The sequence below is a fragment of the Alosa pseudoharengus genome, unplaced genomic scaffold (assembly GCF_046254945.1).
Source record: "Alosa pseudoharengus isolate Yale_2024_CS ecotype anadromous, Long Island Sound unplaced genomic scaffold, YU_APseudo_1.1 YU_APseudo_1.1_scf_22, whole genome shotgun sequence".
NCBI classification, from domain to species: domain Eukaryota; kingdom Metazoa; phylum Chordata; class Actinopteri; order Clupeiformes; family Clupeidae; genus Alosa; species Alosa pseudoharengus.
The window spans coordinates 31,952,056-31,958,522 of NW_027468680.1; the positions used below are offsets into that span (position 1 = coordinate 31,952,056).

The 6,467-nt window shown below is 39.8% G+C and overlaps 1 long non-coding RNA gene across 5 annotated transcripts; it reads left to right on the forward strand.

The window, feature by feature from the left end:
* The first annotated feature begins 1,559 nt into the window (after positions 1–1,559).
* On the forward strand, positions 1,560–4,514 carry LOC143139455 (uncharacterized). Of its 5 annotated transcripts, XR_012990419.1 has the most exons (6): positions 1,560–1,715; positions 2,516–2,632; positions 2,936–3,089; positions 3,219–3,311; positions 3,563–3,597; positions 3,773–4,514. It is a non-coding gene; the product is annotated as an uncharacterized LOC143139455 (long non-coding RNA). The 5 variants fall into 5 exon arrangements; XR_012990418.1 differs by having other exon boundaries at positions 3,219–3,650; XR_012990416.1 differs by having other exon boundaries at positions 3,563–4,514.
* The last annotated feature ends 1,953 nt before the right edge of the window (positions 4,515–6,467 follow it).

A 6,467-nucleotide genomic window follows, 5' to 3' on the forward strand; every position in this document is an offset into this window, starting at 1 on the left:
GTTACTTTGCTTTTTAATCCAAAATTGAGAAATGCTCAATTGGCACCAGAGAAGATTATCCAAGAATTAAAAAAAGTCATCTATGCTGGTCCTAGAATTTGATTGCCTTGTTTAGATGACTGTAGAAAGGGAATTTGAGTTATCTCTGCCATTCATGCAACAGATCTAACATGGTTAGGCTATACTTCTCATTTCAAGCAGTGAGAATAACTAAAATGTTGCTTTTACAGACTATTTGCATTAAGTCTACACCACTGTAAGTGGAAGGAAAGGCCACCAGCAATGATGAGAACCATTTAAAGTCAACATACAATTTCACTATGGCTATATTTTACCATATTAAGTTGTGAGTGACCTTTGGCCTTTGGGGCCTACATCGTCCCATGAGCCATAACTGCAACCATTATATTGTTCTTTTGTTAGCCTTAAACCTAGCTCAGTCATTATGCCATACCACATCACCTCCTGCCGTGTAATGAGCTGCATTGAACACATAAAGATCTATTGAGAACACCAAATCCATATTTCCTGTTATTTTGGTGAAAGTAATGTAAACGTAGTGTAATGCCTTACAATTCAAAGACAGTAATATTGTAATGTAACAAATTACTTTGAGATGACAGTAACAAGTTATAAATAATGCATTACGCTTTTGAAGTAACTTGCCCAACACTGATGTCACTTCATTGCTTGGTCGTCAAGAGCTGGCATTCAGAGGTCACAATGAGGGCAGTGAATCGGCTAACAATGGGAATTACAGAGAATTCACTGAAACGTTAGCCTAATATGATTCTGTCTTCGCCACACACTTCCAGTTATCTTCTATGTTTTCTGGCATGTCCCATTCCATTCAGAAAGATTTCATTTCAGCTACTTCAGCCACTGTTCTTTATGAAATCACACTTCACACTGTTCCCTTTTTTGCATGGCAAGAAGATGAGTCAACTGACATTTTTTGCCATGCACAATTGTCTGTTCATGGAGACTTTTGACAAGATTTTAAAGGATGAGACTATGGAGACACTGGAGGATTTTGAGTTTGTTTTTATGTTGAACGCATATGAACAAATCTTCTCAGAAACTGTGGTCTTTGACATTGTGCTCTGTTGCACAATGTGAAAGACCACAGTTTCTGAGAAGATTTGGATGCTATGGATGTTTTCTACTGCGGGCAAAGAATTGAGGGTTTTTGCAAAGGAGAAGAGATCAGAGGAGGCTTTTCAGGCTATTTATGCAAAAGCAGCGTAGTCGCACATCAGACCCTTAAAATGAGCCTAGGCGAAAGTGTCGGTTGCAGGATCCTCAGGAGTGTTAAAGAAAACTGTACATGGATATCCTGGACAATCTTATGCAGCAGATTTCTCAGCGTTTTTCAAATTTGGAAAGTACACTGTAATCCCACATTTTGTTTGAACCTATAAAAAGTTGTACATTGCACACAAATCTCAGAATATCCCACATATTACACGCCAATTTTGAGTGAGGAGAATGGTTTTCATGAATTTGTAGAATCAACTAGGATCTTTCAGTTGTATCAACATTCTGAGCAACAGGTGGCCCAGGAAAGAAGATTTGATTGGATTCCGCCAAAATGCACTTTTTTCCACTCCCAAACCTGGGGATTTCCCGCAGACGACAGAGATAGAAGTCACGGACGGTTCACGACAGCAAGACACAGACTGCTTAAAATTGGAGCAAGACAGTAAAATGCCAAGGTATTTCCCACTCTTTGTTTCTTATCTTGTTATCCGATTACCAACATAAGTTTGCCATTAGATAGCCTCCGCTAAGTAACGTTAGCAGTTTAACCAATAACTGTAAATAAGTTAGCATTCGCCATTTTACATTAGCTATTACATAGGCCTACGTGTGAACATGCTAACTTAACCTACTATCGCCATTCCATATCAATGCTTATGAATGGTAATTATAACCAGTAGGACGACAGTTGAGCCTGGAGGCAGGCTTCGCAACAAAGGAATCAACTGTAAACAAGCTAACTGTCCATGCTATCAACGAAAGTTGTACAACAAGCTGAATTAGTGGGCTTCTTTTTAAACGGAGCCGTGTGTTTCCTTTGCTTGCTATAAAGGCATGGCTTTACAGTGGCAACCGGGGGATACGCGGGATAACGGCCTTCTAGGTGTGTCCAGTTATAAGGTATTAATGGACTCGGGTGGAGGCAACTCCGTTGCGCGTCGGGGAGTTCTTTGCCCCTTGCCCGCATAAGGACACCTTGGTGGCCGTTATCCCTTACATAACGTTCCGTCTTTCTGACAACATGCTACTGTAAATTATGCAGCAACATTAAAATAAAGAAAGGAACATAAATTGGAAATGCAAGTATCGCGCATTTAATTGCGAGAAGAGAGGACAAATAGTAAAGCATTAAGACTGAAGCTGTGAAGCATGGTAGCTGTACTAGAAGCGAACCGTTACGCTGTCCTTACAATAAGTGTTTGTGCACTTTAAGTTGGCACGCTTAGGACTCACATGTCCCGGTTTCATTTGCCAGGTTGGTCACAGCAATCTGCCCTTCACGTTGTCTTTTAGAAGAAAGGAGGTTGTGATGGACAAGCCTCCTGTGAGCCAGATGATACAGCGTTGGCCAGCACTCTTTGTTGAAAATCAGGTAAGGTTTGATTGTCTCTGTTAATGTCTGTAAAAGTCTAATATAATGCAGCCATGTGAAGTTAACATAATGTTACTGTAGCCTTTGATGTCACCCACCCACACACACCCACCCTCACATACACACAGGTATGCCCTCCGCCCCCCCTCATACACAGGTAGGCTACACCCCCCCCCCCCCCCCCCCCCCATCATTTCACCCCAATTCCTTTTATGAGTACATGACCATAAACAAAAAACAGAGTAGATGGGACATTGTTCACAGTGTCTTGATAAACATGATTTATTTCTGTCTCTGTTTCAGGTCTCCCAGGAAATTCAGCAGAGTGGCAGGGAAAAACCTGAAACAGGAATTATATGAGTCTCTGGATCGTCTTTGCCCTAAACTTGTTGAAATCATCAGGTCAAAGAGAGGTCTAAAGGGACAACTTCTGGATGGTCTGTTGCGCCAAACAAAGGTTTGTAAGATGAAGTGATACTACTGATTTTGGTGTATGGATGTCTTGAATGATAGCTGTCTGTAATGTCACTGTCTCTTATGTTACTGTGTTAATGTCTCTAATGTCTCTGCTTTCACTGCAATCCAGACATCGGACACTGCTGACATCAGATGCCTTGTCCTGAGAGGGCTTCCAATACTCTTTGATGACAACTCAGCTGATTTCTTCAAGACTTGCTTTGTAAGTAGTATCACTGAAGTATAATTCTTCAGTTGTTAGATATATAACTAAGGCCAATAATGCCATGAAGAGTGAGTTAATTTGCTGTAAGACATTTGTGGTTCATCCTAATGGGACACGAAATTACAATTTATATTATAATATAAAATGTGAAATCAGCATGCCATTCCTTATGTAATCCAGGTTTCATTTCACTTTATAATCTCAAGTCAGTACTCAAATATGTTACTGTGTGCTCTGATTTTCCTTAGTACCTACAAGCCCAACATGACCACGAGGGTGGCTGGTAACAATTTTCAATCTGGACCTTTTTGTATTTCCAGTCTGAATATGTATTTGGTAATGTCAATGTACAATGCCCAATTATGATGTAATTTGTACTTGGTTAGGTTTTAAAAGTAAGAACAATGTGCTGTATTTCTAATTAAATATATATGTGTGTGTGTGTGTGTTATGTTTAGGTCACTAATGACGAGGGCGTATACAGACACATTGGAACAGGAATACTCTGCTTTACTGAGGAAGATATTGCACCGCATCCTCTGACTCCATCTTCTGTAGGAATCGTCTTGGAGGGGACTCCAAGAGTGTTTGAGAGTGAGCGTGAGTTTGGGAGACGGGGATAGAGCAATTGTATTGTGTACCTAGCTGTTTGCAGGCTGGTATTGTGGGGATGCTAAAAAGGAAAGTTTTAATGCTGACAAATCAGCTGTAAAGTGTGAATGTGAGTGAGTTTGTCTGAGTGAATGTGAGTGAGTGTGTCTGAGTGTTTGCAGGGTTGGATATTGTGGTGGATAATGTTTATAATAATACCTACCTTTGTGTGTGTGTGCACGTATCCAGTGTTTGAGAGTGGTACTTTTTGACTGCCTTGTCAATGCCCATGTTCATTTTTTGCATAAAGGTGCATTTTGATTATCTATTACTTATCATAGTATGCTCTGAGCTGTAATATAATTCCTTTGTGGATGTGTGTGGGGTCTGGCCCATTTTGCCTTTTACCACTTTGGGTATCAGCTGACACTTATAAATATAGTGTGTTCTTGAAATTGTATTGATGGTGTATTCTACATCTGTGTGTGTGTGTAGAGTTTCTATAGAGCTTGTATTTCTATTCTCTGTGATTTTGATCATGTGTATTTTGAAATTGTTGAGTTGAGTAACAATTGAATAAACACTCAAGTGTTCTGAATAAAGACTGTTTCTTTTACTTTCATAGCTTAAGCCCCATAAAACACATTTAACTATAAGAAATGTCTAATGAACTTTTAATTAAATTAAAAAGACATTTTATGCTCACTTAATTAAAAGTTTAAGTTAAAATAGTAAATATTTATAAGTTACATAAACATAAATTGAAGGTATTCTTTCATCGCAAGTTTACGCTGTTGTAACATGCAAAACTAGTTTATTGTACTAAAATTCATCATGCATTACTATTTGGCACATGTCGTACACTTGACGTAAATTTGTTCGTTTATTGAACAATACATAACATAAAATATTTAGGGCAACGTGTTACCTCGAAAATGTTATGTTTATTGAACGAATTAGGGTTTACAGTGTATGCGCTTTCTAGAACTAATAAATCCAGGGAAATATTTCTACTGAAAAGTTATGTCATTTCTTTGATTCAGGGAGACTGAGATCTGAACTCCAAGTCCTATATTCAAATCATGACTTGCAGGGCAACAAGACTAAGCTGTGCAATTTCCTACAGTTTTTAAAGACATGGAGTTGGATAGTGCAATGCCTCATCTGTACAAGCTTTTGTCTTTCCTGGCAACAATTGGGGCTACATCTGCAGGTGTAGAGAGGAACTTCTCTCTACAGTGCCTACAAAATGAAAAAGTCAAAATGAAAAGTCATACTTTAAAGTCCACATTAAAGTCATACAGCCGCAACACAATAGGCCAAAACTGTTAAAGCAACCTTGCTCTTCTGGTCATTGAGAGGGAACTGATGAAATCTCTGGGAAACACTCCAAGTTGGTATGACGGGCAGAATTTACATTTAATTATTATACGGCTCTTCACAATGCAAGTAGAATGCTCCATTGACTTGAATGGGATTTCCGAAAGTTCTAGCGGTCATTATTTCTTGGGAAAGGACCTCTGAAAACAAGAATGACCACTGTCAATGGCAACGGAGTTTGCGCTTGGAACTTCATTCAAAAGTGAAAGCAGACGGTTGATCAGCTGTGTTCTAAAGAATGTTTGATTCAAGTTCAGCATGTGTTGCGAACTAGGCTATTTGTTTCTCAGCAAAAGTCACGACAAAACGGTAACAAATAAGTGTAAAGAGACATATCATAGAGTTTATTTTTTCGTTTTGGCAAGTAGCCGTATAATAAGCGGGATAATGTATAGAACGCCGGTCATTATGGGAAAATAAGTCCCTTCAGTCCCTTTACGCCCTGTCGGGACTTATTATGACCGCCGCGCAGCGAAGCGGCGGTCATATAGGTTTAGTCAGATTTTTTTTTTTCTTTTTTTTTTTTTTTTCTTTTTCGCATGCCCAAATTTCTGTCAATGAGTCCCGGGACACTGAAAGACCGGGGTAGACGAAACTTGGTGGGCATGTAACCCCATATGGATAGCATGGAACCATCGTTTTTCGTTTTGATCTGTAGCCCCCCCGCTGGACTGCACCCCCCGAAAGGAGGGTAGGGCAGACACAGTTTTCTGTGAATATCTCGAGAACCGTAAGGTTTAGGAGGACCATTTTTTTTTGGTAAGTTGATCTCAAGTGGCCATGTCAACCCATTCCATAACCCCTCATTTCATGTATAGCGCCACCTAGTTAAACCCAAAAAAGTAAAAATTAGGTGTTTTCATCACAATATCTCTGGCTGACATGGTCAAAACTGCACGAAATTGAAAGTGTAGGATCATTATGACACCCTCCGAATGCATGCCAAGTTTTGTGTACTTTCGTTCATGGGGGGCCTTACAATTAAACAATTTATGTGTACATTTAGTGACGTACACCAACAAGGATTCCCGGGACACTGAAAGACCGGGGTACACAAAACTTGGTGGGCATGTACCCCCACATGGATAGCATGGAACTGTCATTTTTCGTTTTGATCTGTAGCCCCCCCGCTGGACTGGACCCCCCGAAAGGAGGGTAGGCCAGACACAGTTCTCTGTGAAT